This window comes from Triticum aestivum, chromosome 6D (assembly GCF_018294505.1).
Source record: "Triticum aestivum cultivar Chinese Spring chromosome 6D, IWGSC CS RefSeq v2.1, whole genome shotgun sequence".
Taxonomy (NCBI): Eukaryota; Viridiplantae; Streptophyta; class Magnoliopsida; order Poales; family Poaceae; genus Triticum; species Triticum aestivum.
The window spans coordinates 92,640,177-92,663,172 of NC_057811.1; the positions used below are offsets into that span (position 1 = coordinate 92,640,177).

Below are 22,996 nucleotides of genomic sequence, written 5' to 3' on the forward strand. Positions count from 1 at the left end.
CACCCTTCATTTTCTTCCAGAGATGTCATGCTGGGCAATGTCAGGAGAAAGGCAGTCAGCCCGCATCCGTTCTTTGTACCTGAAATCAGTTTTGAGGCAAGATATTGCATTCTTCGACACAGAAATGACAACTGGTGAAGCAGTTTCAAGAATGTCTAGCGATACGGTCATAATTCAAGATGCTCTTGGTGAGAAGGTAACACTTCCTCTGTCGTACTAAATAAAGAAACATAATATTTTTCATCACATTGCAAGTGTGTGCAAATCTGCTGGCGCAAGTCAATGGGGAAAGTTGTGTTTTTATTGCTACTACATTGTGTTACTCACATAAGTGTATTTCATACTTCATACTGTACATTCTATGCAACCCACCTAGTGTTGCGAGTGCTGACATTCCTGCATTCTGATTTACAGGCAGCGAAGCTTATACAAACCGTATCTGCCTTCTTTGGGGGTTTTATCGTAGCATTCACAAAAGGCTGGCTCCTCACTCTTGTCATGCTAACATCACTACCATTAGTTGCTATCGCTGGTGCAGTGTCTGCACAACTGCTAACTGGGGTTTCTAGCAAGCGACTAACATCGTATAGTGATGCTGCAGACACAGTTGAACAGACAATTGGATCTATACGAACAGTGAGTTCAAAGTATATCAGTTATTCAAACTTATATCAATTATTTCAGTCAATACAAATTATAGCAAACATTAATATAGCAACTCTCATATAAATAGGTTGTGTCCTTCAATGGCGAGAAGAAAGCTATAGAAATGTATAACAAATTCAATAAAAATGCATACAAGACTGCTGTTGAGGAAGGCCTCGTCAATGGTTTTGGCATGGGCTCTGTCTTCTGCATCATATTGAGCAGCTATGGTCTAGGCTTCTGGTATGGTGGAAAGCTAATCCTTGACAAAGGATACACTGGAGGGAAGATCATCACTGTTTTGTTTGCCGTATTAACTGGCGCAAAGTGAGTTTCTGAAACCTTAACATTGCAAATACCCTGAAATCATAATACAACCTCAATTTATGGAAGGACTACTTGAATGAATGGAAATATAAAATATCACATAGTAAAATTTAAAATTCTAAATAACCTTTTTCTTACACATGACTAGCAAATACATATATTTCTGTAAATTCTAGAAGGAACTTTCCATGGAAGTTTGATGTTCCTTTCAAGGTGTGTTCAGAGATTACCTTTTTATAGTTAACACTTTTTTTACTTATTTATGTTTAGTGGTAAATAATGTCAATTGGTATGATCTCAAGGGTAATAATTTTGTCATAAATACAACTAGACCACGAGATTCAAGGTGCCTCCTTCCCTTTGAGGGTGAAAGAAATCAAACAATAATCCTAAAAAATATCTACCATAAATTCAAAAGAAAAATAGATGAGCTACAATTCTAGTTTTTGGGATCATATTATATATTAAAATTCTCTTTCTAAAAAAATCAACCCAATCAACCACACAAAACACAATTTTGAACCAGGTGTAAATTGCAATTATTGCACCCACACAGCGGGGTCCCATGTATCCTGAGAAAGCTATAACGGCAATTGTGTTGGGGAACGTAGTAATTTCAAAAATTTCCTACGCACACGCAAGATCATGGTGATGCATAGCACTGAGAGGGGAGAGTGTTGTCCACATACCCTCGTAGACCGAAAGCGGAAGCGTTAACACAACGCGGTTGATGTAGTCGTACGTCTTCACGATCCGACCGATCAAATACCGAACGCACGGCACCTGCGAGTTCAGCGCACGTTCAGCTCGATGACGTCCCTCGAACTCCGATCCAGCCGAGTGTTGAGGGAGAGTTTCGTCAGCACGACGGCGTGGTGACGATGATGATGTTCTACCGACGCAGGGCTTCGCCTAAGCACCGCTACGATATTATCGAGGTGTAATATGGTGGATGGGGGCACCGCACACGGCTAAGAGATCAATAGATCAATTGTTGTGTCTATAGGGTGCCCCCCTGCCCCCGTATATAAAGGAGCAAGGGGGAGGCGGCCGACCAAGGGGAGTGGCGCGCCAAGGGGGGAGTCCTACTCCCACCGGGAGTAGGACTCCTCCTTTCCTTATTGGAGTAGGAAAAGGGAAGGGAGAAGGAGAAAGAAGGAAGGGGGCGCCCCCCTCCCTAGTCCAATTCGGACTAGTCCATGGGGAGGGATGCGGCCTCCCTTTGGGGCCTTTCTCTCCTTTCCCGTATGGCCCATTAAGGCCCAATACGAATTCCCGTAACTCTCCGGTACTCCGAAAAATACCCGAATCACTCGGAACCTTTCCGAAGTCCGAATATAGTCGTCCAATATATCGATCTTTACGTCTCGGCCATTTCGAGACTCCTCGTCATGTCCCCGATCTCATCCGGGACTCCGAACTCCTTCGGTACATCAACATACATAAACTCATAATAAAACTGTCATCGTAACGTTAAGCATGCGGACCCTACGGGTTCGAGAACTATGTAGACATGACCGAGACACCTCTCCGGTCAATAACCAATAGCGGAACCTGCATGCTCATATTGGTTCCCACATATTCTACGAAGATCTTTATCGGTCAGACCGCATAACAACATACGTTGTTCCCTTTGTCATCGGTATGTTACTTGCCCGAGATTCGATCGTCGGTATCTCGATACCTAGTTCAATCTCGTTACCGGCAAGTCTCTTTACTCGTTCCGTAATACATCATCCCGCAACTAGCTCATTAGTTGCAATGCTTGCAAGGCTTATAGTGATGTGCATTACCGAGTGGGCCCAGAGATACCTCTCCGACAATCGGAGTGACAAATCCTAATCTTGAAATACGCCAACCCAATAAGTACCTTTGGAGACACCTGTAGAGCACCTTTATAATCACCCAGTTACGTTGTGACGTTTGATAGCACACAAAGTGTTCCTCCGGTAAACGGGAGTTGCATAATCTCATAGTCATAGGAACATGTATAAGTCATGAAGAAAGCAATAGCAACATACTAAACGATCGAGTGCTAAGCTAACGGAATGGGTCAAGTCAATCACGTCATTCTCCTAATGAGGTGATCCCGTTAATCAAATGACAACTCATGTCTATGGCTAGGAAACATAACCATCTTTGATTAACGAGCTAGTCAAGTAGAGGCATACTAGTGACACTCTGTTTGTCTATGTATTCACACATGTATTATGTTTCCGGTTAATACAATTCTAGCATGAATAATAAACATTTATCATGATATAAGAAAATAAATAATACTTTATTATTGCCTCTAGGGCATATTTCCTTCAATCTCCCACTTGCACTAGAGTCAATAATCTAGTTCACATCGCCATGTGATTTAACATCAATAATTCACATCACCATGTGATTAACACCCATAGTTCACATTGTCATGTGACCAACACCCAAAGGGTTTACTATAGTCAATAATCTAGTTCACATCGCTATGTGATTAACACCCAAAGAGTACTAAGGTGTGATCATGTTTTGATTGTGAGATAATTTTAGTCAACGGGTCTGTCACATTCAGATCCGTAAGTATTTTGCAAATTTCTATGTCTACAATGCTCTACACGGAGCTACTCTTAGCTAATTGCTCCCACTTTCAATATGTATCTAGACGGAGACTTAGAGTCATCTAGATTAGTGTCAAAACTTGCATCGACGTAACCCTTTACGACGAACCTTTTGTCACTTCCATAATCGAGAAACATATCCTTATTCCACTAAGGATAATTTTGACCGCTGTCCAGTGATCTACTCCTAGATCACTATTGTACTCCCTTGCCAAAATCAGTGTAGGGTATACAATAGATCTGGTACACAACATGGCATACTTTATAGAACCTATGGCCAAGGCATAGGGAATGACTTTCATTTTCTTTCTATCTTCTGTCGTGGTCGGGCTTTGAGTCTTACTCAATTTCACACCTTGTAACACAGGCAAGAACTCTTTCTTTGACTGTTCTATTTTGAACTACTTCAAAATCTTGCTAAGGTATATACTCATTGAAAAAACTTATCAAGCGTCTTGATCTATCTCTATAGATCTTGTTGCTCAATATGTAAGCAGCTTCACCGAGGTCTTTCTTTGAAAAACTCCTTTCAAACACTCCTTTATGCTTTGCAGAATAACTCTACATTATTTCCGATCAACAATATGTCATTCACATATACTTATCAGAAATGCTGTAGTGCTCCCACTCACTTTCTTGTAAATACAGGCTTCACCGCAAGTCTGTACAAAACTATATCCTTTGATCAACTTATCAAAGCGTATATTCCAACTCCGAGATGCTTGCACCAGTCCATAGATGGATCGCTGGAACTTGCATATTTTGTTAGCACTTTTAGGATTGACAAAACCTCCTGGTTGCATCATATACAACTCTTCTTTAATAAATCCATTAAGGAATGCAATTTTGTTTATCCATTTGCCATATTTCATAAAATGCGGCAATTGCTCACATGATTCAGACAGATTTAAGCATAGATACAAGTGAGAAACTCTCATCGTAGTCAACACCTTGAACTTGTCGAAAACCTTTTTGCGACAATTCTAGCTTTGTAGACAGTAACACTACTATCACTGTCTGTCTTCCTCTTGAAGATCCATTTAATCTCAATGGCTCGCCGATCATTGGGCAAGTCAATCAAAGTCCATACTTTGTTCTCATATATGGATCTCATCTCAGATTTCATGGCCTCAAGCCATTTCGCGGAATCTGGGCTCATCATCGCTTCCTCATAGTTCGTAGGTTCGTCATGGTCAAATAACATGATCTCCGGAACAGGATTACCGTACCACTCTGGTTTACCTACGAGGTTTGGTAGTAACTTGATCTGAAGTTTACATGATCATCATCATTAACTTCCTCACTAATTGGTGTAGGAGTCACAGGAATAGATTTCTGTGATGAACTACTTTCCAATAAGGGAGCAGGTACAGTTACCTCATCAAGTTCTACTTTCCTCCCACTCACTTCTTTCGAGAGAAACTCCTTCTCTAGAAAGGATCCATTTTTAGCAACGAATGTCTTGCCTTCGGATCTGTGATAGAAGGTGTACCCAACTGTCTCCTTTGGGTATCCTATGAAGACACATTTCTCCGATTTGGGTTTGAGCTTATCAGGATGAAACCTTTTCACATAGGCATCGCAACCCCAAACTTTAAGAAACGACAACTTTGGTTTCTTGCCAAACCACAGTTCATAAGATGTCGTCTCAACGGATTTACATGGTACCCATTTAACGTGAATGCAGCTGTCTCTAATGCATAACCCCAAAAACGATAGTGGTAGATCAGTAAGAGACATCATATATCGCACCATATCTAATAAAGTACGGTTACGATGTTCGGACACACCATTACACTGTGGTGTTCCAGGTGGCGTGAGTAGTGAAACTATTTCACATTGTTTTAACTGAATGCCAAACTCGTAACTCAAATACTCTTCTCCACGATCAGATCGTAGAAACTTTATTTTCTTGTTACGATGATTTTCCGCTTCACTCTGAAATTATATGAACTTTTCAAATGTTTCAGACTTCTGTTTCATTAAGTAGATATACCCATATCTGCTCAAATCATCTGTGAAGGTCAGAAAATAATGATACCTGCTACGAGCCTCAATTTTCATCGGACCACATACATCTGTATGTATGATTTCCAACAAATCTGTTGCTCTCTCCATAGTTCCGGAGAATGGCGTTTTAGTCATCTTGCCCATGAGGCACGGTTCGCAAGCATCAAGTGATTCCAAAATCCCATCAGTATGGAGTTTCTTCATGCGCTTTCCACCAATATGACCTAAACGGCAGTGCCACAAATAAGTTGCACTATCATTATTAACTTTGCATCTTTTGGCTTCATTATTATGAATATGTGTATCACTACGATCGAGATCCAACAAACCATTTTATTGGGTGTACGACCATAGAAGGTTTTATTCATGTAAACAGAACAACAATTATATTCTAATTTAAATGAATAATCGTATTGCAACAAACATGATCAAATCATATTCATGCTCAACGCAAACACCAAATAACACTTATTTAGTTTCAACACTAATCCCGAAAGTATAGGGAGTGTGCGATGATGATCATATCAATCTTGGAACTACTTCCAACACACATCGTCACCTCGCCTTTTACTAGTCTCTGTTTATTCTGCAACTCCCGTTTCGAGTTACTACTTTAGCAACTGAACCAGTATCAAATACCGAGGGGTTGCTATAAACACTAGTAAAGTACACATCAATAACATGTATATCCAATATACCTTTGTTCACTTTGCTATCCTTCTTATCCACCAAATAGTTGGGGTAGTTCCGCTTCCAGTGACCAGTCCCTTTGCAGTAGAAGCACTTATTCTCAGGCTTAGGACCAGACTTAGGCTTCTTTACTTGAGCAGCAACTTGCTTGCCGTTCTTCTTGAAGTTCCCCTTCTTCCCTTTGCCCTTTTCTTGAAACTAGTGGTCTCGTCAACCATCAACACTTGATGTTTTTCTTGATTTCTACCTTCGTCGATTTCAGCATCACGAAGAGCTCGGAAATTACTTTCGTCATCCCTTGCATACTATAGTTCATCACGAAGTTCTACTAACTTGGTGATGGTGACTAGAGAATTCTGTCAATCACTATTTTATCTGGAAGATTAACTCCCACTTGATTCAAGCGATTGTAGTACCCAGACAATCTGAGCACATGCTCACTGCTTGAGCTATTCTCCTCCATCTTTTAGCTATAGAACTTGTTGGAGACTTCATATCTCTCAACTCGGGTATTTGCTTGAAATATTAACTTCAACTTCTGGAACATCTCATATGGTCCATGACGTTCAAAACGTCTTTGAAGTCCCGATTCTAAGCCGTTAAGCATGGTGCACTAAACTATCAAGTAGTCATCATATTGAGCTAGCCAAACGTTCATAACGTCTGCATCTGCTCCTGCAATAGGTCTGTCACCTAGCGGTGCATCAAGGACATAATTCTTCTGTGCAGCAATGAGGATAATCCTCAGATCACGGATCCAATCCGCATCTTTGCTACTAACATCTTTCAACATAATTTTCTCTAGGAACATATCAAAAATAAACACAGGGAAGCAACAACGCGAGCTATTGATCTACAACATAATTTGCAAAACTACTATCAGGACTAAGTTCATGATAAATTTAAGTTCAATTAATCATATTACTTCAGAACTCCCACTTAGATAGACATCCGTCTAATCCTCTAAGTGATCACGTGATCCATATTAACTAAACCATGTCCGATCATCACGTGAGATGGAGTAGTTTCAACGGTGAACATCACTATGTTGATCATATCTACTATATGATTCACGCTCGACCTTTCGGTCTCCGTGTTCCGAGGCCATATCTGCATATGCTAGGCTCGTCAAGTTTAACCTGAGTATTCCGCGTGTGCAACTGTTTTGCACCCGTTGTATTTGAACGTAGAGCCTATCACACCCGATCATCACGTGGTGTCTCAGCACGAAGAACTTTCGCAACGGTGCATACTCAGGGAGAACACTTTTATCTTGAAATTTTAGTGAGAGATCATCTTATAATGCTACCGTCAGTCAAAGCAAGATAAGATGCATAAAAGATTAACATCACATGCAATCAATATAAGTGATATGATATGGCCATCATCATCTTGTGCTTGTGATCTCCATCTCCGAAGCACCGTCATGATCACCATCGTCACCGGCCCGACACCTTGATCTCCATCGTAGTATCGTTGTCGTCTCGCCAACTATTGCTTTTACGACTATCGCTACCGCTTAGTGATAAAGTAAAACAATTACATGGCGATTGCATTGCATACAATAAAGCGACAACCATATGGCTCCTGCCAGTTGCCGATAACTCGGTTACAAAACATGATCATCTCATACAATAAAATATAGCATCATGTCTTGACCATATCACATCACAACATGCCCTGCAAAAGCAAGTTAGACGTCCTATACTTTGTTGTTGCAAGTTTTACGTAGCTGCTACGGGCTGGGCAAGAACCGTTCTTACCTACGCATCAAAACCACAACGATAGTTCGTCAAGTTAGTGTTGGTTTAGTGATGCTGCAGACACAGTTGAACAGACAATTGGATCTATACGAACAGTGAGTTCAAAGTATATCAGTTATTCAAACTTATATCAATTATTTCAGTCAATACAAATTATAGCAAACATTAATATAGCAACTCTCATATAAATAGGTTGTGTCCTTCAATGGCGAGAAGAAAGCTATAGAAATGTATAACAAATTCAATAAAAATGCATGCAAGACTGCTGTTGAGGAAGGCCTCGTCAATGGTTTTGGCATGGGCTCTGTCTTCTACATCATATTGAGCAGCTATGGTCTAGGCTTCTGGTATGGTGGAAAGCTAATCCTTGACAAAGGATACACTGGAGGGAAGATCATCACTGTTTTGTTTGCCGTATTAACTAGCGCAAAGTGAGTTTCTGAAACCTTAACATTGCAAATACCCTGAAATCATAATACAGCCTCAATTTATGGAAGGACTACTTGAATGAATGGAAATATAAAATATCACATAGTAAAATTTAAAATTCTAAATAACCTTTTTCTTACAGATGACTAGCAAATACATATATTTCTGTAAATTCTAGAAGGAACTTTCCATGGAAGTTTGATGTTCCTTTCAAGGTGTGTTCAGAGATTACCTTTTTATATTTAACACTTTTTTTACTTATTTATGTTCAGTGGTAAATAATGTCAATTGGTATGACCTCAAGGCTAATAATTTTGTCATAAATACAAATAGACCACGAGATTCAAGGTGCCTCCTTCCCTTTGAGGGTGAAAGAAATCAAACAATAATCCTAAAAAATATCTACCATAAATTCAAAAGAAAAATAGATGAGCTACAATTCTAATTTTTGGGATCATATTATATATTAAAATTCTCTTTCTAAAAAAATCAACCCAATCAACCACACAAAACACAATTTTGAACCAGGTGTAAATTGCAATTATTGCACCCACACAACGGGGTCCCATGTATCCTGAGAAAGCTATAACGGCAATTGTGTTGGGGAACGTAGTAATTTCAAAAATTTCCTACGCACACGCAAGATCATGGTGATGCATAGCAACGAGAGGGGAGAGTGTTGTCCACGTACCCTCGTAGACCGAAAGCGGAAGCGTTAACACAACGCGGTTGATGTAGTCGTACGTCTTCACGATCCGACCGATCAAGTACCGAACGCACGGCACCTCCGAGTTCAGCACACGTTCAGCTCGATGACGTCCCTCGAACTCCGATCCAGCCGAGTGTTGAGGGAGAGTTTCGTCAGCATGACGGCGTGGTGACGATGATGATGTTCTACCGACGCAGGGCTTCGCCTAAGCACCGCTACGATATTATCGAGGTGTAATATGGTGGATGGGGGCACCGCACACGGCTAAGAGATCAATTGTTGTGTCTATGGGGTGCCCCCTGCCCCCGTATATAAAGGAGCAAGGGGGAGGCGGCCGGCCAAGGGGAGAGGCGCGCCAAGGGGGAGTCCTACTCCCACCGGGAGTAGGACTCCTCCTTTCCTTATTGGAGTAGGAAAAGGGAAGGGAGAAGGAGAAAGAAGGAAGGGGGCGCCCCCCTCCCTAGTCCAATTCGGACTAGTCCATGGGGAGGGGTGCGGCCTCCCTTTGGGGCCTTTCTCTCCTTTCCCGTATGGCCCATTAAGGCCCAATACGAATTCCCGTAACTCTCCGGTACTCCGAAAAATACCCGAATCACTCGGAACCTTTCCGAAGTCCGAATATAGTCGTCCAATATATCGATCTTTACGTCTCGGCCATTTCGAGACTCCTCGTCATGTCCCCGATCTCATCCGGGACTCCGAACTCCTTCGGTACATCAACATACATAAACTCATAATAAAACTGTCATCGTAACGTTAAGCGTGCGGACCCTACGGGTTCGAGAACTATGTAGACATGACCGAGACACCTCTCCGGTCAATAACCAATAGCGGAACCTGCATGCTCATATTGGTTCTCACATATTCTACGAAGATCTTTATCGGTCAGACCGCATAACAACATACGTTGTTCCCTTTGTCATCGGTATGTTACTTGCCCGAGATTCGATCGTCGGTATCTCGATACCTAGTTCAATCTCGTTACCGGCAAGTCTCTTTACTCGTTCCATAATGCATCATCCCGCAACTAACTCATTAGTCACATTTCTTGCAAGGCTTATAGTGATGTGCATTACCGAGTGGGCCCAGAGATGCCTCTCCGACAATCGGAGTGACAAATCCTAATCTCGAAATACGCCAACCCAACAAGTACCTTTGGAGACACCTGTAGAGCACCTTTATAATCACCCAGTTACCTTGTGACGTTTGGTAGCACACAAAGTGTTCCTCTGGTAAACGGGAGTTGCATAATCTCATAGTCATAGGAACATGTATAAGTCATGAAGAAAGCAATAGCAACATACTAAACGATCGAGTGCTAAGCTAACGGAATGGGTCAAGTCAATCACGTCATTCTCCTAATGAGGTGATCCCGTTAATCAAATGACAACTCATGTCTATGGCTAGGAAACATAACCATCTTTGATTAACGAGCTAGTCAAGTAGAGGCATACTAGTGACACTCTGTTTGTCTATGTATTCACACATGTATTATGTTTCCGGTTAATACAATTCTAGCATGAATAATAAACATTTATCATGATATAAGGAAATAAATAATACTTTATTATTGCCTCTAGGGCATATTTCCTTCAATCTCCCACTTGCACTAGAGTCAATAATCTAGTTCACATCGCCATGTGATTTAACATCAATAATTCACATCACCATGTGATTAACACCCATAGTTCACATTGTCATGTGACCAACACCCAAAGGGTTTACTAGAGTCAATAATCTAGTTCACATCGCTATGTGATTAACACCCAAAGAGTACTAAGGTGTGATCATGTTTTGATTGTGAGATAATTTTAGTCAACGGGTCTGTCACATTCAGATCCGTAAGTATTTTGCAAATTTCTATATCTACAATGCTCTGAAGTGCCCAATTCCTTATCACAAAGCACTAGTTTGTCAGTTAGATGGTCAATGACTAATGCTTCCTCTGGCAATAGCAATAGACACTCCTTCAAGAACCCCTCAGGACTATCATTTGAGTTGCATGAGGATGCAATCACAGGTGAACAGAACAAAGAGGGCCTTCCCGATCAGAAGACCCTTCAGAAAGCAGCAGTTGGACGACTTTTTTATCTTAACAAGCCAGAGGTACCGTTTCTTCTGCTCGGCACTGTAGCAGCATCGGTGCATGGAATCATTTTTCCATTGTATGGCCTACTAATATCTGGCGTTCTAAAATCATTCTACGAGCCACCAGATAAGATGCGGAAAGATTCTAGCTTTTGGGCATTGATATTTGTAGTTCTGGGGTTTGCATCTTTCATTGCAATCATAGCAGAATATCTTTTGTTTGCAATTGCTGGTGGCAAGCTTATAGAGCGTGTTCGTACTCTGTCATTTCAAAATATTGTGCATCAGGAAGTTGCTTGGTTTGATAATCCCTCAAATTCCAGGTACCATATTCAAATGATCTCAGTTACTTTATCTTCTTGTGCATAAATCTACACATATACTAAGATTCTGCTTTATCACTTACAGTGGTGCACTTGGTACATGACTCTCAATTGACGCATTAAATGTTCGGCGCTTAGTAGGAGATAACCTGGGCCTTATAGTGCAGTCTATAGCTTCACTAATAGCTGGCTTTGTCATCGCTTTTATGGCAGACTGCAGGCCTGCACTGATTATCACTTGTGTCATTCCTTTATTGGGTGCACAGGGTTATGCTCAAGCGAAGTTCTTGAAGGGGTTTGGTGAAGAAGCTAAGGTGAGACATAACTCTAAAAGTTATTTGATGTTTGTTTCAAGATTGAATACCATAGAATCAATCATTACAATAATGTGATCATACTACTATTGTGGAGGAGATGTATGAAGATGCAAGTCAAGTTGCAATTGACGCTGTTGGTAGTATCAGAACTATAGCATCTTTCTGTGCAGAGAAAAGAGTGGTTACAACATATAACAAGAAATGTAAAGCTTTAAGGAAACAGGGCATTCGAAGTGGAATCATTGGAGGGCTTGGTTTTGGTTTCTCGTTCTTGGTGTTGTATTTGACATTTGCTCTATGTTTCTATGTTGGTGCACAGTTTATACGTCAAGGAAAATCTAGTTTCGCAGATGTTTTCAAAGTAAGAATTGCTAAATCATTTCAAGTAACTGTTTCCATATGAGAATTAACAATCATTGGATGTTTTTCAGGTTTTCCTTGTCTTAGTTTTGGCACCTCTTGGGGTTTCGCAGGCAAGTGCATTGGCATCTAATGCGACAAAAGCAAAGGATTCAACCATTTCTGTTTTAAGTATTCTAGATCGGAAGTCAAAAATCGATACAAGTAGCGATGAGGGCATGATGCTGGAAAATGTCACAGGCGACATTGATTTCAGTAATGTTAGTTTCAAGTACCCATCACGCCCTGATGTCCAAATATTCAGTGACTTTACATTGCACATTCCTTCCAGAAAGGTATGATTCGCAATCTTTTCTAGTCTTGTTCATTATTGTCGCACCAAGTGTTTTCATTCGGATAACTAACTTTAGGTGCCACCTCTTGGCATAAAACCAAGAATAATACTTAAGAACAGGTGATGCATGGTCTAGTTACAATGTTCTCATATATAAGAAGCTTTCAACTGGTTAATTTCACATATGATGATTGGCAACCACAAAAACTGATATGTTGAAACCTTTTCCTTCCTTTTCCAGACCATATCACTAGTTGGAGAGAGTGGTAGTGGCAAGTCCACAATAATTTCTTTACTGGAGCGTTTCTACGATCCTGATTCTGGTAGTATCTCAGTAGATGGAGTTGAGATTAAGAGCTTGAGAATTAGCTGGTTAAGGGATCAGATGGGTCTGGTAGGCCAGGAGCCAGTGCTTTTCAACGACACAATCCGCGCAAACATAACATACGGGGAACACGGGGAGGTGACAAAGGAAGAGGTTACGGGTGTGGCCAAAGCAGCAAATGCTCATGAGTTTATCTCAAGCTTGCCACAGGGATACAACACTCTGGTTGGCGAGAAAGGAGTGCAACTATCTGGTGGACAGAAGCAACGGGTAGCCATCGCAAGGGCCATTATAAAGGACCCGAAGATACTACTGCTTGACGAGGCGACCAGCGCCCTCGACGCGGAATCAGAGCACATCGTTCAAGATGCATTGGATCGAGTCATGGTGAGTAGGACCACCATAGTGGTGGCGCACCGCCTCTCCACAATCAAAGGGGCTGATGCGATTGCAGTCCTCAAGGAAGGCAAAATTGCAGAAAAGGGAAATCATGAGGTCCTGATGCGGATCAAGGACGGAGTCTATGCTTCGCTAGTAGAACTTCGCTCAAATTCTAAGTAGAACTGTGTATATTACATTCACTATTTTCCTTTTGATTCTTACTACATCTGTTTGTTCCTAGTACAATTATTTTGCCAGGCAATATAGTGATTTGTGATCTGAGAAGTGAATGCAAGAAGTTACCCGTATGCAAGCCGACATCAATAAATAATTGCTTTTAAATAGTACCAACTAAAAACTGCAGCAGTATTAGTAGTCTGATCGAAGAAACGCCTAGAGAAGAGATAGGATTTCGGGCTCTGTCCCTTAGAAAAATCTAGATCCGAGCCTCTACTTCACAAAAACTGCAGGTTCTACGCAAAGGACGCGCAGGCAGCAGTAGGGAGTTTTGTTTGCTTGTTTGACAACCGCAGCAGTAAGGATAGTCGTCTTGCGGCGTACCAAATGACTATGAACACACAAGGTTTCTTGGAAAGGGCGACATCGTCGGCTAAAGTGATAAACACACCTACCTCTGGGATGCTTGCGTTCTGAAACAGGGAAACACAGAATCCATGCAAATTTTATAGCATCGCATACCTCTAGGCCGACCGGCGACCGCCGGCCGTTGGCCGCGTCGCCATCTTCACCGGCGAGTTCCTTTTTTTCGAGGGCAGCCCTCTTTCTGGTTTGTGCTGCTGGGGTGGGCTGGGCTAGGCCGAAATGGACACGCATAACTTAGGGCATCTCTGGCCCTAAACCGATAAAGAGCTTGCAAGGACCTTGCAAATCCGACCCCTCAAACGTCCGGACGCGTCCGTGGACAATGATCGGTCACGCCTTAAAATATTTCATTGTACAATCGGATACCTTAGGACTGCCAATAAAGAAAATCTAACATTCATGGGTTATCAAAAGATCCAAAAAATAATGGAAAAACATAACTTAGGACTGTCATGCATGACTTGTTGATGTTGTCATGATTGCATGGATAGATTAGTGAAAAAAGAAAACTATGGTTAACATGCATGATTTGTTGATGTGACATTGCTGCATGGATAGAAAAAAATATTCCATGAATATATCCATATTTCATGGCCGTACCAGCTTACGATCTGTCGACACCTTTTTTTCCTTTCTAGAAACAAACATTGGTCAACTTAAAAAAAGAAACAAGTGCCGGTGACCACCCGAGACCATCTTAGCGCACCTTTTTTTCCTTTCTAGAAACAATACTGGTCAATCCATTTGACCAACTAGTGACTACGCTGACGCTGCGCACAAAAGTAGGCTGTGAATCTTGAATTGTCGCAGCAAATCACCACATGCCAACGATAAATCCGTGCAAACCCACATACAAAAATCCATAAATCCGTGCGCACAAAAGTACTTTTCCATCGCAAACTTTCCCGGGCCCTTCCTCTGCTTCGGAGCACCCAACCAGCCCAAGAACAGTCAAAGCACTCTGTCTTGGGCTCTGGGCGGCCGGCGAAATGCTTATACACAGTGCCTCCTCCACCCCCGGGGACAGGAACTACACACGGCACGGTGCAGGCCTGGGCTCGTCGAGCACACCAGCAACGCAAGCTGTAGCTGCCAGGAAATGGACGCGACAGCAGAAGCTCGCAGCGGAGAAGGAGCACGCCACGGCGGCGAGCAAGAAAAAGGTGAACAGCCGGAGAAGAAGGTGTCGTTGCTCGGCATGTTCAGGTACGCCGACAGCCTCGACGTGCTGCTCATGGTGGTTGGCTCGCTGGGGGCGGTGGGCAACGGCGTGGCGGGGTCCCTCATGTTGGTCGTCTTTGGAGACGCCATCAACTCCTTCGGCGAGAGCACCACCAGCACCGTCCTCCCCGCTGTCACCAAGGTGCGCCCCAGCTTACGGTGATCAGATCACTTAGCCTGAAGATTGGCTAGACGAGTTAACAGAGAATGTTCTTTTGATCTCCAGGTTGTTCTCAACTTCGTATATTTGGGCATTGGGATAGCAGTTGCTTCCTTTCTTCGTAAGTGCGGTTCCCATTCTATTCTTGCAATACATGTTTCCTGTCATTGAAAATTTAGATGTCAAGAAATAGTACACAGGAAAAGATAGTAATACATTCAGTACATACCACTTTCAAATAGACTTAACCACAGAGGATTGTTTTTCTTTTTCTTTTTCGAAGAGGAAGTTATCATCGCTAACAACTATACCTAAATGCAGAGAATAATTAACAAGGTTATTTAATATCAGATGGAAACCAGCTTCTCCGTGAAAACTCAAAACTCCATCGGAAGAGTACTCTATAAACTTGTAAATTTTCATATCAAACTCAACTGCAGTTCAAAGATACAAAATAAACAAGCAGTGAGCAATGAAACGAAACAGTTATGTGCAATCATATAGCGCCACGTTCGCGGTCAGACATTTAGTTAGATATTGGGTGAGCTTTGTTGTTTCCACCTCCTTCTCAGTGTCATCTTATTAATACAAAATGATACACACTTTGGTGCGTGATCAAGAAAAAAAAAGTGTAGGAGACACAAATTTGTTCTCACTTGGGTGAGGAATGCATTCTTCAATTCGTTATCAATTATCATCTATTCATTCCATGAAGTACCAACTGCATTCCTAAAAATTGAATATGTCTGGTTAAATTTATGCTAATGGCAAAGAAGTTACCCCACTAAAAGAGGCTCACCCTTCATTATCTTCCAGAGATGTCATGCTGGACAATGTCAGGAGAAAGGCAGTCAGCCCGCATCCGTTCTTTGTACCTGAAATCAGTTCTGAGGCAAGATATTGCATTCTTCGACACAGAAATGACAACTGGTGAAGCAGTTTCTAGAATGTCTAGCGATACGGTCATAATTCAAGATGCTCTTGGTGAGAAGGTAATACTTCCTCTGTAGTACTACGAAATAAGGAAACATAATATTTTTCATCACACTGCAAGTGTGCGCAGATCTGCAGGTGCAAGTCAATGACAAGCATCAATATTTCTTGCTACTACATAAACTTTTGTGTTACTCACCTAAGTGTATTTCATATTTCATACATTCTATGCAGCCTATCCAGTGCTACAAGTGCTGACATTCCTGCATTCTGATTTACAGGGAGGGAAGCTTGTACAAGCCATATCTGCCTTCTTTGGGGGTCTTATCATAGCATTCACAAAAGGCTGGCTCCTGACTCTTGTCATGCTAACGTCACTACCATTAGTTGCTATCGCTGGTGCAGTGTCTGCACAGCTGCTAACCCGGGTTTCTAGCAAGCGACTAACATCGTATAGTGATGCTGCAGACACAGTTGAACAGACAATTGGATCTATACGAACAGTGAGTTCAAAGTATATTAGTCATTCGAAATTATATCAATTATCTCAACTAATACAAATAAATAGCAAACATTAATTTAGCAACCCTCGTGTAATCAGGTTGTGTCCTTCAATGGAGAGAAGAAAGCTATAGAAATGTATAATAAATTCATAAAGAAAGCCTACAAGACTGCTGTTGAGGAAGGCCTTGTCAATGGTTTTGGCATGGGCTCTGTCTTCTGCATCATATTTAGCAGCTATGGTCTAGGTTTCTGGTATGGTGGAAAGCTAATCATTGACAAAGGATACACTGGAGGGAAGATCATCACTGTTTTGTTTGCCGTAATGACTGGCGCAACGTGAGTTTCTGAAACCTTAACATTGCAAATACCCTGAAATCTTAATATTTGCCGTATATAATCCTCAATTTATTGAAGGACGTCTTGAATGAATGGAAATATAGAACATTATATAATAAAATTTAAAATTCTAAATAACTTTTTTCTTACGCATGACTTGCGAATACATATATTGCTGTAAATTCTAGAAGGAACTTTCCATGGAAGTTTAATGTTCCTTTCAAGGTGTGTTCAGAGATTATCTTTAGAGAGTTAACATTTGCTTACTAATTCATGTTTAGTGGTAAATAATGTCAATTGGTATGAGCTCAAGGCTAATAATTTTGTTATAAATACAAATGGCCCACGAGATTCAAGGTGCCTCCTTCCCTTTGAGGGAAAAAGAAATCAAACAATAATCCTAAAAAGTATCTACCATAAATTCAAAAGAAAATGGGGTACATTTCTACTTTTGGGGATCCGATTATATATAAAAAAAATCTCTAAAACATCAACCCAATCGACCACACGAAGCACAATTTTGAACCAGATGTAAATTGCAACTATTGCACCCTCACAACAGGGTGCCATGAATCCTGAGGAAGTTATAACGGCAATCGCTAGATATTGTCGAAGCTACTTGAAATTACAACCATTATGTTTGAAGTATTAAATTAACATTTTGTCAAACAATAAATATGACAAGCTTATATATTGAATATAGCACTATCAGTAGATGGATTACTAATTGATTCACATTTTCAGTAGATGGATATAATTCATCGAATAACCAGCTTGCAACCCACTGCAGTACGCTAAATATTCTATTTGCATTGCTCTATCTTCTTATGTTACCTCAGCAGAGCATACCTATATGAAGTACTAGTAGTTCCTAAACTCTACTTCATGCCAAGAAATAGAAAAGGTGACCATTAAATATGTTATGTTAATGTCGTAAACCTGGCGCTTAAATTTTTGTAACAGTTCATTAGGTAGTGCAACACCATCAATTTCTGCAATTGCGGAAGGTCAATCTGCAGCATACAGACTGTTCGAAACAATAGAGGAAACCTGAAATAGATTCAGATGATATGAGTGGCATGGTCTTGGAAAATATCAAGGGTGATGTTGAGCTAAAGGATGTGTACTTTCGCTACCCTGCAAGACCCGGGCAGTTAATATTAGATGGATTATCATTACAAGTAGCCAGTGGAACAACAATGGCCATAGTTGGAGAGAGTGGAAGTGGCAAGTCAACTGTTATCAGCCTAGTTGAAAGATTCTATGATCCACAGGCTGGCGAAGTTTTGATAGATGGAGTCAACATCAAGAATCTGAGTCTTGATTGGATAAGAGGGAAGATCGGCCTTGTTAGCCAAGAACCATTGTTGTTTATGACCTCCATTAAAGATAACATAATCTATGGTAAAGAAAATGCAACACTTGAAGAGATCAAGAGATCAGCCGAGCTTGCAAATGCCGCAAACTTCATCGACAAGTTACCAAATGTATGTAAATAATGACTGAATGCTTCAAATGACTTCTTGATATTTAAGCTAATAGCATTTTAATTTCATACCAGGGCTATGACACATTGGTTGGCCAATGTGGCACTCTACTTTCTGGAGGACAAAAGCAAAGAATTGCAATTGCGAGAGCTATCCTTAAAGATCCAAAAATCCTTTTGCTAGATGAAGCAACAAGTGCATTGGATGTGGAATCTGAGAGGATAGTTCAGGAGGCAATCAATAGGATATTGGTGGAAAGAACCACACTTGTCGTTGCACATCGTTTGAGCACTGTAAGGAATGTTGACTGCATCACAGTCGTTCATCAAGGGAAAATAGTCGAACAAGGTTAGAATCTCTTGAATATGCATTAATTTTCCCATTCTATGATATGTTTATTGTCAGCCTATGATGATTCATTCACCACACAAAAATATCCTACATGTGCAGGTCCTCATCATGCATTGGTAAAGGATCCCAATGGAGCTTACTCCCAGCTTATTAGGCTACAAGAAACTCGTGGTGATGAAAGACGTAAAATACAGGATTCAGAAGTGCCCAATTCCTCATCAAAAAGCACTAGTTTGTCGGTTAGACGGTCAATGACTAATGTTTCTTTTGACAATAGCAACAGACACTCCTTCAAGAACACATTAGGACTACCAGTTGAGTTGCATGAGGATGCAATCACAGGTGAACAGAACAATGAGGACCTTCCCGATGGGAAGACCCTTCAGAAAGAAGCAGTTGGACGCCTTTTTTATCTTAACAAGCCAGAGGTACCATTTCTTCTGCTCGGCGCTATAGCAGCATCAGTGCATGGAGTCATTTTGCCATTGTACGGCCTACTAATGACTGGCAGCATAAAATCATTCTACGAGCCACCAGATAAGCTGCGAAAAGATTCTAGCTTTTGGGCGTTGATATTTGTAGTTCTGGGGATTGCATCTTTCATTGCAAGCACAGCAGAATATCTTTTGTTTGGAATTGCTGGTGGCAAGCTTATAGAGCGTGTTCGTACTCTGTCATTTCAAAATATTGTGCATCAGGAAGTTGCTTGGTTTGATAATCCCTCAAATTCCAGGTACCATATTCAAATGATCTCAGTTACTTTATCTTCTTGTGCATAAATCTACACATATATTAAGATTCTGCTTTATCACTTACAGTGGTGCACTTGGTACACGACTCTCAGTTGACGCATTAAATGTTCGGCGCTTAGTAGGAGATAACCTCGGCCTTATAGTGCAGTCTACAGCTTCACTAATAGCTGGCTTTGTCATAGCTTTTAAGGCAGACTGGAGGCTTGCACTGATTATCACTTGTGTCATTCCTTTATTGGGTGCACAGGGTTATGCTCAAGCGAAGTTCTTGAAGGGGTTTGGTGAAGAAGCTAAGGTGAGACATAACTCTAAAAGTTATTTGATGTTTGTTTCAAGATTGAATACCATAGAATCAATCATTACAATAATGTGATCATACTACTATTGTGCAGGAGATGTATGAAGATGCAAGTCAAGTTGCAACTGACGCTGTTAGTAGTATCAGAACTATAGCATCTTTCTGTGCAGAGAAAAGAGTGGTTACAACATATAACAAGAAATGTGAAGCTTTAAGGAAACAGGGAATTCAAAGTGGAATCGTTGGAGGTCTTGGTTTTGGTTTCTCATTCATGGTGTTGTATTTTACGATTGCTTTATGCTTCTATGTTGGTGCACAGTTTGTACGTCAGGGAAAAGCTACTTTTGCAGACGTTTCCAAAGTAAGAATTGCTAAATCATTTCAAGTAACTATTTGTATATGAGAATTAACTTTTAATAATCATTCACAAATTCATTGAATTTTTTCAGGTTTTCTTTGCCTTGGTTTTTGCAACTGTTGGGGTTTCAAACGCAAGTGCATTGGCCTCTAATGCGACAAAAGCAAAGGATTCAGCCATTTCTGTTTTCAGTATTCTAGATCGGAAGTCAAAAATCAATACAAGTAGCGATGAGGGTATGATGCTGGAAAATGTCACTAGCGACATTGAATTCAGTAATGTCAGTTTCAAGTACCCATCACGCCCTGATGTCCAAATATTCAGTGACTTTACTTTGCACATTCCTTCAAGAAAGGTATGATTTGCAATCTTTTGTAGTCTTGTTTAATTGTTGCGCCCAATTGTTTTCATTCGGATAACTAACTTTATGTGCCACCTCTTAGCATAGTACCAAGAATAATACTTAAAATAGGTGATGCATGATCTAGTTGCAGTGTTATCATATATAAGAAGCTTTCAGCTGATTTATTTCGCATAGGATGATTGACAACCACAAAAACTGCTATGTTGAAAACTTTTTCTTCCCTTTTCAGACCATAGCACTAGTTGGAGAGAGTGGTAGTGGAAAGTCCACAATAATTTCTTTACTGGAGCGTTTCTATGATCCTGATTCTGGTAGTATCTCAGTAGATGGAGTCGAGATTAAGAGCTTGAGAATTAGCTGGTTAAGGGATCAGATGGGGCTGGTAGCCCAGGAGCCAGTTCTTTTCAACGACACAATCCGTGCAAACATAACATACGGGAAACACGGGGAGGTGACAGAGGAAGAGGTTACGGGTGTGGCCAAGGCAGCAAATGCTCATGAGTTTATATCGAGCTTGCCACTGGGATACGACACTCTGGTTGGCGAGAAAGGAGTGCAGCTATCTGGTGGACAGAAGCAGCGGGTAGCCATCGCAAGGGCCATTATAAAGGACCCGAAGATACTACTGCTTGACGAGGCGACCAGCGCCCTGGACGCGGAATCGGAGCGCATCGTTCAGGACGCATTGGATCGAGTCATGGTGAGCAGGACCACCATAGTGGTGGCGCACCGCCTCTCCACAATCAAAGGGGCTGATGCGATTGCGGTCCTCAAAGAAGGCAAAATTGCAGAAAAGGGAAATCATGAGGCCCTGATGCGGATCAAGGATGGAGTCTATGCTTCGCTAGTAGAACTTCGCTCAAATTCCAAGTAGAACGGTGTATATTTGACATTCATTATTTTCCTTTTGATTCTTACCACTCCCTCCGTACTAAAATATAAGACGTTTTTGTAGTTCAAATTGACAGTACAAAAACGCCTTATATTTTGGTAGAGGGGGTACATCCGTTTGTTCCTAGTACAATTATTTTGCCAGGCAATACAGTGTTTTGTGATTTGAGAAGTGAATGCAAGATGTTTACCCGTGTGCAAGCTGATATCAATAAATAGTTGCTTTTAAATACTAACTAAAAACTGCAGCAGTATTGGTAGTCTGATAGAAGAACGCCTAGAGAAGAGACATGATTTGAGCTCTGACCCTTAAAAAAATCTAGATCTGAGCCTCTACTTCACAAAAACTGCAGGTTCTAGGCAAAGGATTCGAACGCAGCAGTAGGGATAGTGGTCTTGCGGCATACCAAATGACTTCGAACATACAGGTTTCTTGGAAAGGGCGACAACGTCGGCTAAACTGATAAGCGCGCCTACCTCTGGGATGCGCGCATTCTGAAACAGGAAAACCCAGAATCCATACAAATTTTAGAGCATCGCATACCTCTGGGCCAGTCGGCGACCGCGCTGCTCCCGTCGGCCGCGACGCCACATCTTCACCGGCGAGTTCCTTTTCTTCGAGGGCATCCCTCTTTCTGGTTTGTGCTGCTGGGTGGGCTGGGCTAGGCCGAAATGGACTTGCATAACTTAGGGCAGCCTCGAGCCGGCCAAGCTCCCCTCTGACCCTCTGACCTTGAATCCGTCGCCGCTGCCGCTGCGCACCCCCACCCCCGGTCCGCGCCACTGCCGGAGTTCACCAATCTGGCCGGGCTCTCTCGGTTACCATGGCGGATTTTTGGGGCTCTGGAACCAGTGATGGACACGGCGGCGGGCTGCGGAATTGGGTCAGCCACGCGCGTACTTGCACCGGAATTCTACCCCGACACACAGTGCGGCCATCGCCGCTGAAACCAACCTCGAGCTTCGCTTCAACAGCTTCTGGTGGTGTTAGTTGGTGCCTAGAGGTCCGCCACGTTGGTCAGCTGCACTGTCTGCTTCACCGACACCAGGCACAGGCCGTGGTTCCGCATGCTGTAGTGCTCGAGGTTCTGCATCACCCATGGCAAAACGATTATACGAAGCATTTCTTCAGTACAAAAACAAGGCTATGCACTTGCTTGTTGTTTATACTTCTGTCAGAGTTTGTCATGCTCACTTCGGAATAGTGTGGAACTAAGCGAGAAAGGATGAATATATTCCTTTGTTGAAATATACTATGTAAACTAAAATTAGAAAGATTTGACAACAAAAATGGGTATAAATGAGACCAACCTAGGGATGGCACCCGCAGGGTATGGGTACGGGTGGAGCTACCCCATACGCTTACCCGTCCGCCCTGAGTTTACCCATCACTCATGCCCATACCCGTCACCCGCCAGGGTATATGGGTACCCGCGG

The 22,996-nt window shown here is 41.8% G+C and overlaps 1 long non-coding RNA gene and 2 pseudogenes across 1 annotated transcript; 2 read left to right on the top strand and 1 right to left on the bottom strand.

The window, feature by feature from the left end:
• The first annotated feature begins 746 nt into the window (after nt 1-746).
• On the top strand, nt 747-13,481 carry LOC123141199 (ABC transporter B family member 11-like; annotated as a pseudogene).
• A 1,150-nt stretch (nt 13,482-14,631) lies between these two features.
• On the bottom strand, nt 14,632-16,846 carry LOC123143793 (uncharacterized). The gene is made up of 2 exons (XR_006471053.1): nt 16,085-16,846; nt 14,632-15,446 (listed from the first exon to the last, which is right to left on the bottom strand). It is a non-coding gene; the product is annotated as an uncharacterized lncRNA (long non-coding RNA).
• LOC123143792 (ABC transporter B family member 4-like) lies at nt 15,004-21,806 on the top strand (annotated as a pseudogene).
• The last annotated feature ends 1,190 nt before the right edge of the window (nt 21,807-22,996 follow it).